Source organism: Vespula vulgaris, chromosome 7 (genome assembly GCF_905475345.1).
Source record: "Vespula vulgaris chromosome 7, iyVesVulg1.1, whole genome shotgun sequence".
NCBI lineage: Eukaryota > Metazoa > Arthropoda > Insecta > Hymenoptera > Vespidae > Vespula > Vespula vulgaris.
The window spans coordinates 5,828,459-5,840,056 of NC_066592.1; the positions used below are offsets into that span (position 1 = coordinate 5,828,459).

General features: G+C 29.8%; 1 protein-coding gene and 1 long non-coding RNA gene across 2 annotated transcripts in view; both read left to right on the forward strand.

Moving 5' to 3' along the window:
• The first annotated feature begins 5,218 nt into the window (after positions 1-5,218).
• Positions 5,219-10,261, forward strand: LOC127065304 (uncharacterized). Its single transcript, XR_007781996.1, has 4 exons — positions 5,219-5,313; positions 5,900-6,102; positions 8,788-8,833; positions 9,988-10,261. It is a non-coding gene; the product is annotated as an uncharacterized LOC127065304 (long non-coding RNA).
• Positions 10,262-10,650: 389 nt separating this feature from the next.
• The window catches only part of LOC127065301 (transcription initiation factor IIA subunit 1-like), a 36,637-nt gene continuing 35,689 nt past the window's right edge, over positions 10,651-11,598 (forward strand). The window contains exon 1 of the mRNA XM_050997436.1: positions 10,651-10,795. The gene's annotated coding sequence lies outside the window, so the exon portion shown is untranslated. The remainder of the gene's footprint in view (positions 10,796-11,598) is intronic.

The window sequence follows — 11,598 nt, forward strand, 5'->3', positions numbered from 1 at the left end:
AAAAAATTATATATTTTTTACAAAAAAACAAATCACGAAAGAGAATGTGAAGTGTTAATGTACTTAATACTAAGTATCCAACACGTTCAAAAATCTTTACTAATTCAAAAGAAAGAAATTTTTAAGCAAATGCAAAGACTTTTAAACTGTTTGATACTGATAGATATCTTACAATACAGAGCATCAGCAAAATATGAAAGAAAAAAATAGATATGCTGAATAATTTAAAAATTTGCTGAAACTTTGCTTAATTCAGATATGGAACATTCCACTCCTGAGTGGAAATTAGAACCCATTGTATCCGGTCCTACCTACTTAAAATTAAATACACAGTCACACAGAAAAAGATATGCTACCTGCCTGCCTATACCCTATATTTAAAAAATAGCAAAACATTCGTTCCAACACACACACTCCACGATTCTCTCACATACCACCAGGGTGCAAAAGCCTACACTAGAGAGTATGCCCCGGGACACCTCTGACACCCTAGCTCAAACGCGTATGATTTTTAACTAATAAGGGATACGTACCAATTGCTGTAATCGACTGTCAAGGCTAATGATTATTGCGTAAATGACTAAAGCAAATAATACTAGTACATGCTAGTATATTTACATACTAGTGATATACGAGTACTTCCATGCAACTTGTGATAATTCTACTACGCAAAACGATAAAAATAAGAATATATTACTATAGTAGTATATATATTCATTCAGAAGTTATCGCGTAACGATGTACAATACACCACCTATCACGAACATACAGATGCAAGGTACATCGTGCGCAATCACTAACGCTATGACAGTCGCCAATATGGGAAAACTTAAAATTAAACCCATACTAACTGTTTCTCACCCATACGAGTAACACCTGGGCACACGCATAGATGAGAACGCAGAAAGCATGGGGGGGAGAAACGGGAATTAGTTCATTAGAAGCTGAAAATCCTGATCTAAAAAATGATTAACTTATTCTAGGGCCTACGGACTATGACTCTACAAGTCTCTTTGTTTTTTATTAGCAATGACTCTACTCGACTTTTTTCTTTCAAAAACAATGACTCTATTGAGACTTTTCTTTTGTGAAAGCAGATTGAATATTTCATTAGTTTTTCATGTAACAATGATCAAAATACCTCAGACAATTCCTTTTAACAAGTGACTATTCTAATTAAAGAACAAAGTCATGATCCATCACTTGTCTTCCAGAATCTATCTGTCGCGCTTGTCTTCTTGTTCATGTTTTACTACATCTATATCGATATATCGAAGCAAATTGTGATTATATAAACTAAGTTACAAAGCAATGCATGTGACTTAGACCACTTCACATGCTTTTCTGACAATATTGATTAAATGAATGCTCGATTTTCATCACCAGCAAATAAGAACAAAAAGTGCTTATTAATTGCACTATTAATTAAACTGATGAAACAAGAAGACCCTATCCTGAGCTAATAAAAATAAGCATGCACAATAGATATAGACAATGAAAATACATAAACGATTAAAAATTTACCACTCGCGAGTAAATCCAAAAGAGGAATTACTCACGGTCGCGCTCGTCAATAATTTGTTTAAAAAATTACAACCAGTAACCCGTGCCGATATGGACCTTTCATCCTCAGCATGATGGGCACTGGAGGGACTTAAAATTTTTCACTCACTACTTAAGAAGATCTGCAATGGCTCCAAAACACTCATTCACTGTTGAAATTGAAGTTGCTGATCCATAAGGAATTGAAAATGAGCTTGGTTGACATCATATTTGAAAATGAAGTAACTCTGCAATGACTGATATGACATAATCCCAATGACAATCTGTAAAAAGATTATAAAAAAATTTTTATTAAATTTATTGTCATAAAAAGAAATTGTAAAATGAATAGATATGAAATTTACACAGTTACTTACCAATATTTTTCTTTAGAAGTGTATTAATTTCTCTATTATCTTCAATGATGCACTGAATTTAATACTCGAACAGTCAGTGTGACTGTTTAAAAATAAAAATACTGCTTTCTACGAGCAAACACTGACTTTAATTCGCGATTTTATATTAAATATAATTTTACTTAATCAACTTATATAAATATAAAAATATACGAACAAACACTGATTCTAATACTTTATAAGTACTGAAGAGCTGAAACATACAACAAATTATAGAAGAAAGAATAAAATATTTTTTGTAAATCATCTTTGAAGGCAACACATTCGAGAATATATTAAAACAATGATTAAAGAGTAGTAAATTCGACAATGAATAACCTAAAAACTATGTAAACTTGTATACTATTCTATATAATAATGAATTTACTATAATATCAAATTAATCTTGATAAAATTAAAATAAAAATGTTTGGTAATAAAGTGCGTGATTAAATCGAAATTAATTAACTATTTCGTAGATTTATATTCGCTAAAGTACTGTATAAAAATGAAGACTTATTTCGTAACCTTGAGAGAGTCAAAGGCTCGATTGTTTTTGTTTGTTTTTTGACCGGAAAATTTTCTGGAAATATATTAGTACTATGTATACAAATATATCCATCTCTCTCTATTAAGCCTCACTCTACGTTAAACAAAGAAATAAACTTACCTATGCGTATGTAAACAGAGAAAAGGACATCTATAAACGGGCGTAGTAGTATGTTATCCTCGCTTGTAGAATTCTTGGAAACTGAAAAATTGATATCATATTACACAGGATATAAGAAAGTGTATGTGTGTATGTGTATGTGTGTGTGTGTGTGTACGTATATATGACTATATATGAAAATTGAAATAATATAAAAATATCAATCGATAACAATAAAAAAACACAAAATATTAATCAAGACGAAGTTTAATAGCGAGAAAAGTATCGATATCGTAAAAATAAAGCTAGAAAATAGGAAAAAAAGTATGATGCAATAGTTTTGCGAGACGATTTACGAGATCGATTTTATTTTCGCGAATATCTTTTAAACGCAATAATGTGCCGACTTAAAAATGCGGCCTCGTAAAAATCTCGCGTTCAGCTATCGATTGATATATTCGAAAATGTACATTAGAAAAAAATTTATTAATTACCTGTAATTATGCGGAGCGACGAAACACTGTGTACACTTGTCACTGCGTCGAAGATGGCGACTAGCCACTAACAAGGAAGGAAAGTAGATCCTGTGACGTCATCACAGATACATCGCCAATCAAGTTAAATATTATTTTTTACAATTAAAAATAATAAACCCTTATAATATAATTATATGGAAGTATGAAAAGCATGAAAAATGTAATTAATTCGACTATTTAATATAGACAATAATTTTCTAATTAAATAATTATATTTTTCAAACATGTAGAAATATAAAATAGGCACTCGCTTGTATCAAACCTACATATATCATCCTTATGCTTTCTATATTATGTATGAAATAATGAGTAATTAATACATCGAATAATTCGATGAATATATGTAATACACTGATTGTACATTGCGATCGGAATAAAAAATCAACATGAAAATATTGATATATATTTTCGGACTTCCAATAACTGCACTAATATATTACATAAATGGAATTACGGATTTACACCTGGACGCATTTTACAGATTACACCTGGACGCATGTATTAACTAATATAAATACCAAAACTAGACGTATATACTAACCAACATAAATTTCAAGAGCTGGACTGATATACTATCTTAATTCCAAAACTATACCGACATATTAATATATATAACGTCATTACTGTTTCAGTTCGTACCAACGAAAGACGTCTCCCTGTCGCTCTCGTCAATTTCAGGTAAATAGCAGAATTTCTATAACCTACACCTAATTACTGTACACCAATCGATAGCTAATTGCGTGATTTGTAAGAAGCCGCGTTTACAATTTAGGACATCATCGTGTTTAAAAGATATTCGCAAAAATAAAATCAGTCTAGTTGATCCCTAGTGAGCTATAGTATCATACTATTTTTCCAATTTTCCAGCTTAATTTTCACAATATCGAACTTTCTCTCGCTTTTTAACAATGCTCTGATCAATAATTTTGTGTTTATAATTATGATCGATTGATATTTCGTATTATATTTCATTTTCATGTATATTCATACACACACACACATACACACACCACTTTTAATTTTATCTTGTATTAATACGAGATCTTATTTTTTTCAGATTTTCAAGAATTTCACGAGATAGAACAGCAGAGTATCGAATTAGAATCAGTGTTCGTGCATCGTTTTTCGTGTGACGAAATCTAGAGGATGTTCGTCGTTTGAAGGATCAACGACTACTGATGCCGGAAAGTCAACTTCTTTCTTTGTCATTTCCTGAGTATTGTGAAGGATAAAAAAACATAATTCGTAATTCTATATAATGCGATCGAATGCTCGGACTTTTCGAAGATTAGTGTGTATAATATACGTATATCTGTGCATATGTAGAGATACGATTATTACGAATGTGTCAGTGCGTTGTGCCGCATTTGCATGTGTGTACTGTTTGCATGTAAAAATATATGTATTGTTTCTTTCTTTTTTTGTCTGCTTTCGCTTCAAATACAAGTACTTTCTAAGAAATAATATATGTCAGTAAGCCAGTTCAGTTCTTGGAATTCATATAGGTTAGTATTGTCCAAAAATAATGCATACTTTTCGTGGTCATTTTTTAATGCTTGTCACCTATATACATTAAAATGTGAGTTCTTTATATACTTATGACATATGTATCGTTTTTTCTTTCTTTCCTTTCTTTTCGATAGTCGAGCATTCTCGATTATATACAATTGTTATCGACACATGACATATTACTTCGATCGTAATTATTCGATATGTGTAAATAAAAATCTGAAGAAGTATTATTTTTTTCATTTTACAATATACATATGATTCCTATATATTAGATATATATACGTGTAAATACATCAAATCATACAATTATTTCGATTTAAAAATTGCTCATTATTTCGCGCGTAATATATAAAGCATAGAGATAATAATAGGTATTTGTAATACAAGTGCGTATCTATTTAATGTTTTTATATCGTTAGAAAATTTAATTATTTCATTAGAAAATTATTGTCTATGTTTAAAATTCGAATTAATTATATTTGTCATCCATATCGTATTATATATACACTTCTATTATATTTTTCATTATTTTTAATTAAAAAATATAATATTTGATTTGACCCGCCTTGTACCTGGGATGACGTCACAGGATCTACTTTCCTTCCTGCTAGTCATCTAGTCGCCATTTTGGACGCGGTGAAAAGTGCACACGGTGTTTCGTCGCTCCGCATAATTACAGGTAATTAATACATTTTTTCTAACGTACAGCCTCTTCCTATATATCAATCGATAGCCAAACGCGCGATTTTCATGAGGCCGCGTTCGCAAGTCTGGGCATCATCGCGTTTAAAAGATATTCACGAAAATAAAATTAGCCTCTCGGAGATCTCCTGTGGAACTTTTGCGTCACACTTTTGCTTTAATTTTTGTGTTTTATTTTCACAATATTGATACTTCTCTCGCTATTTAATGATGTTCTGATCAATAATTTTGCGTTAATAGTTGTGATCGATTGATATTTTGTATTAAATTCGATTTTCATATATGATCACACACACACACACACACACACACACACACACACACACACACACACACACACACACACACAAAGAAGGGTATACGATCACACACATACACACACCACACACACACTTGTAGGTATACAATCTATATATATAATTGTATAAGAACATATATATATATATATAGGTAAACAATAATGACAATAAGTAACAAACACACACACATAACCTGATATTCCCTACACAATTACGTAACACTTTTAATCTCTTTCTATAGTAATATGATCTTACATTTTTCAGATTTCTAAGAATTTCTACATACAGAGCGTTTGGGTTAAGTCTGGGTTGCGTCTGGATTGTAACTACTTCATTTGGACTACTTCATTTTCAACTTACTTCGATATCAACTTATTTCATTTTCAACTTCCTACAAATCATCCTTCTTCAATATCGAGTTACATGGAGTACGAGTGTTTTGGAGCCATCGCAGAACTTCTTAAGTAGTGAGTGAAAAATTTTAAGTCCCTCCAGTGCTCATCATGCTGAGGATGAAAGGTCCATATCAGCACGGGTTACTGGTTGTAATTTTTTAAATAAATTATTGACGAGCACGACCGTGAGTAATTCCTCTTTTGGATTTACTCGCGAGTGGTAAATTTTTAATCGTTTATGTATTTTCATTGTCTATATTTATTGTGCATGCTTATTTTTATTAGCTCAGGATAGGGTCTTCTTGTTTAATCGGTTCCATTAATTAATAGTGCGATTAGTAAGCACTCTTTATACTTGCTCGAGATGCCAGTGTTGTAATCGGATACCCATATATATATAGATATCCTATTTCTTCAGAAAAGCATGTAATCTACCTCATGCATTGTTCGTAACGCGATTTACTTCAATATATCGATATGCATGTAGTGAAAAATGAACAAGAAGACAAACGCGACGGATAGATTCCGGAAGACAAGTGATGGATCATGACTTTGTTCTTTAATTAGAATAGTCACTTGTTAAAAGGAATTGTCTGAGGTATTTTGATCATTGTTACATGAAAAACTAATGAAATATTCAATCTGCTTTCACAAAAGAAAAGTCTCAATAGAGTCATTGTTTTTGAAAGAAAAAAGTCGAGTAGAGTCATTGTTAATACAAAACAAAGAGACTTGTAGAGTCATAGTCCGTAGGCCCTAGAATAAGTTAATCATTTTTTAGATCAGGATTTTCAGCCTCTAATGAACTAATTCCCGTTTCTCCCCTCCATGCTTTCTGCGTTCTCATCTATGCGTGTGCCCAGGTGTTACTCGTATGGGTGAGAAACAGTTAGTATGGGTTTAATTTTAAGTTTTCCCATATTGGCGACTGTCATAGCGTTAGTGATTGCGCACGATGTACCTTGCATCTGTATGTTCGTGGTAGGTGGTGTATTGTACATCGTTACGCGATAACTTCTGAATGAATATATATACTACTATAGTAATATATTATTATTTTTATCGTTTTGCGTAGTAGAATTATCACAAGTTGTATGGAAGTACTCGTATATCACTAGTATGTATATATACTAGCATGTACTAGTATTATTTTCTTTAGTTATTTACGCAATAATCATTAGCCTTGACAGTCGATTACAGCAATTGGTACGTATCCCTTATTAGTTAAAAATCATATGCGTTTGAGCTAGGGTGTCAGAGGTGTCCCGGGGCATACTCTCTAGTGTAGGCTTTTGCACCCTGGTGGTATGTGAGAGAATCGTGGAGTGTGTGTGTTGGAACGAATGTTTTGCTATTTTTTAAATATAGGGTATAGGCAGGCAGGTAGCATATCTTTTTCTGTGTGACTGTGTATTTAATTTTAAGTAGGTAGGACTGGATACAATGGGTTCTAATTTCCACTCAGGAGTGGAATGTTCCATATCCGAATTAAGCAAAGTTTCAGCAAATTTTTAAATTATTCAGCATATCTATTTTTTTCTTTCATATTTTGCTGATGCTCTGTATTGTAAGATATCTATCAGTATCAAACAGTTTAAAAGTCTTTGCATTTGCTTAAAAATTTCTTTCTTTTGAATTAGTAAAGATTTTTGAACGTGTTGGATACTTAGTATTAAGTACATTAACACTTCACATTCTCTTTCGTGATTTGTTTTTTTGTAAAGAATATATAATTTTTTATACATATAGATATAATAAAGTAAAAATAGTAAAAATACAAAGTGAACATAATCCTATAAAAGGATAAGACCATGAAATGTATTATAGATTTTATAGTTTTCTTTTTCAATATTTTTTAATTTTTCAAATGTGAAGTGTTAATAATAGGTTCATCGATTAGATTAAATATGTGCTTGAGCATTCGAGTAAATGTATCTGTGTAAATGTGTACGATTAGTGAATTTTTTGATCCATTAATCGTGCACATGCTAGGATAGTCAGTAAAATATATAATAAGCTTTTATTTTTAATTTCTTTTTGTATGTTGCATTTATTGTTAGGGAATGCTCTAGCAATTGTTAAGGCACGAAGAAAAGAAGAGGCTATATGCTGAAGAGGCCCCCACGAATTGTGGCTCAAGAGGGCAACTATTGACAACAAGTCATCTTTTCAGAGGATCATATGTTCCTCTGAGAATGGCTCGTCGTCTTATGATATTTTTCTATTTTTGTACCACATTGTCATCTTGCTCGTCAGTAGTAATTGTTATAACTGAAGATGATGGTTTATTCCTTCTCCTTTGCATGTAAAGTTCATGCCTAATTCGTCCAATAGATGCACAAGTTTTTAGTTAGTTAGAGTCCAAAATACTTAGATTCACATATTATTAAATTTTGTAAATTAACTGACTATAGTTGACATTATAGTAACTATTCTTATACGATATTTAATTTTGATTGGATATTATTTGTAATTTTTTTATAAAGACATGATAAATAATTGATAGTATAATTCATATATATTTTATTTTTATTCATAATAATATTTAAAATTTTTTTCTATTGTTTAATCATTATAATGTAGAGTCACGTGTTTAAATTTTATCTTATTGCAACGTGATATAGGGATTGATATAAATAGATAGGAAATTAAATTGAAAAGTGCATCTACATATTGGGACGTCAAATAGACATACTATATTTCATACTTTTATATGTTGATTGTAGGATTAATGTATTTTTTTTTTTTTTGTTACAGGTGATCATCGTTGGATCTGTTAACATCAGGCTTTTTCGATATTCCTGTGAGTACCTGAAATAGCTGTTGTTTAAAAAATATATTTATATATGCATTTCTGAAGGCAAACACAAAATAGTAATTTTAATTATTTTCAATTTGTTTTCATAAATATAATTTCAATAGTAATTATGACAAATATAATTTCAAATATTTGTAGGATACTAAAGATTTTAAAGATGTTTGTTAAAAGGAGATTTAATCAATGAAAAGATATGTTTCAGTTCTATAACCTTCTTAATTGCTACATGGGTCATATGTGTGGTTTGTTTTTTATATTAATAATATTGATAGGCACACAGAATGAAATTGCATTCTTTTACAGTTTTATTCTGTCTATTTTTATAATTTGTTTTATGCACATTATGTTTAATTTTGCAAGTACTTGATAATGACAAAATTGATATTATAAAGAGTCATACAGAATTAGAATAAAATTATGCTATTATAATAAGATTATATATAACTAACTCAGAATAATTTCATATTATATACTATTTTACAAATTGGTAAAGTATATTAATAAGTTTTTTAAAATTTCATAATTTTATTGCATGTTTACTCATAAGAGTATAATTATGATGCATGATACATGTTGGGGTTCTAATGCTTCATTTTTTATGCTTTAGCACATTTATATTAAGAATAATATTAAGGATCTAGTTCTAAAATGAAGTTATCTTTAAGATTAATTTAAGGAAAAAATGGCATATCAGTTAACTATCTGCCATTTAGTAATTAAGATAGTTTAAAAAGCTTGGATGCATGTTGGATTGATTCATGAATAAGTTCCATTAGTTGTAAAATGGTATTTACTTATGAATTAATTATCCTAGTTAACTTTTGAATCTCCAACTTGAGATTTATCAATATATTATATGACATAATATGTTAATTATAAATGTAATATAGTAGTGATTATAAAATACATGTACTTTGTATATTTCCAGAATGTACAAATTGCATGTAAAAATTATGTCAATTAATTATGTCTCGATAGCCTTGTAGAATTTTACAGATATTTTAAAAATGATTAGTAAAGAATCCAGGCTTTTTCCCACGGGTAGGTTAGGGTAAAATCGCTGTTGATGAATCTTCAATCGTCTACGATTGAGTCGATAGAAGATTCATTAAACGCAATTAATTAGTATGCTGTTTCAGTCTGTGCACAATCACTCTCCACATGCAGCAATCTCCATGCGGTGGGACCTAGGTCGGTATTACTTGTGATCTATTAATATGTAATTATGAATTATTTAATTATTATTATTCTGATAGTATTATTTTTGATAATACTATACAACTAATACCAGTTATGGCGAATGGCTGCTTATTTCAGTGCGTTTTCAAAATATTTTCTTTACAATTTTAACTTAGAGTAGTAAAGTATCTTAAATTTTATATTTTCAATTATATTTCAGTAGATAAATAGATCAAATATATTAGAATTTTTAAATTATTTCTTAGAGAAACGCACTGAAAATGTTTAATTTCTTTTTTATTTTTATTTGTTCTGAATTATTTTTATTTATTTTTATTAACGCTTTTCAGGTGAAATATTATATTTTCTATTCTACTTATGTTCATGATTATATGCGCATATTTTAATATTAAAAATCTGTTTTTAAATACATATAGTGAGCTCCTAAACAAAGAGCGAAAGATAGCATATAAATAATACCTTTAAAGTACCCCCACCAATTGCCAAATAATTCTTGGAAGTGAGTCTCCGGCAAGCAACAAAAGAAAAAACATAGGTACGTGATAATATTCTACCATATGTATATTTATATACATGTGTTGTATACGCCGCTCTGTATGTAGTATTTAGGCAGTATCGACAATAACACGTGTAAACAATCTAAGGACGATCAAGAGGACGACCTTCCTAGTTCATCTCTTTGCAGTTCTTGTTTGTATCAGCAGCCGATCAGACGTGTTCAGACTGGTTCCTGCTTCTTCAATTTTGGTTCGTATAATTTCTTATTTACGTTATATATATAATATTTTATAAGCTTGATTTAATCATTTACGGCTAATTAATCTTATTTTATATCATCTTAGACGAGTATATAATGTGGTATTTATATGCAATTCAAATTTCGTATAAAATCGATTTGGTTGATTGATTGTAACTAATTACAATTCAATAGGTTGTAACATTTCTTTTTTATTTCTCTATTAAATGAATAGATCTTGATGTATTATTTATTTAAAATTAATTGCATTGAACAGATACCAATGTAAATTTTTATGCGAGACATTGAAGATAATTTCCTAATATTTAAACAATTTATTTATAAATATATTAATATTTAAATATCTTAATGTTAAACAAAGAAAGTGGTTATAATAGTAATTAATATAATTTTTAAGTAAAACATTTTGAAAATTTCCATTATCTATAGAATTTTTTGGTGCAACAGATATCTGTTTTATCAACGAAATGAAATATTATCCGTGGTAATATAGCGCTATAATAGAGGGAGCAATGTTAAAAATAATTTCTCTCCTATCGACTAATCGGTAATAGTCAATCGCTGAGTTTCCGACTCGTACATTACAGATGATCTATGTAATACCGACACACTTTTAATGAACTCCATATTTAACTGAATATTGATAATACTAGATTTACACTTTACCGATGTGTCGGTAATAGAAGAAGTTATTTTTTCATGTTAATAACAATAGGCTCTTGTTCTATAAAATATGGAAATAATATATATTTTATAAAATATGAAATATATATTCCGAATTTTACAATAAGTC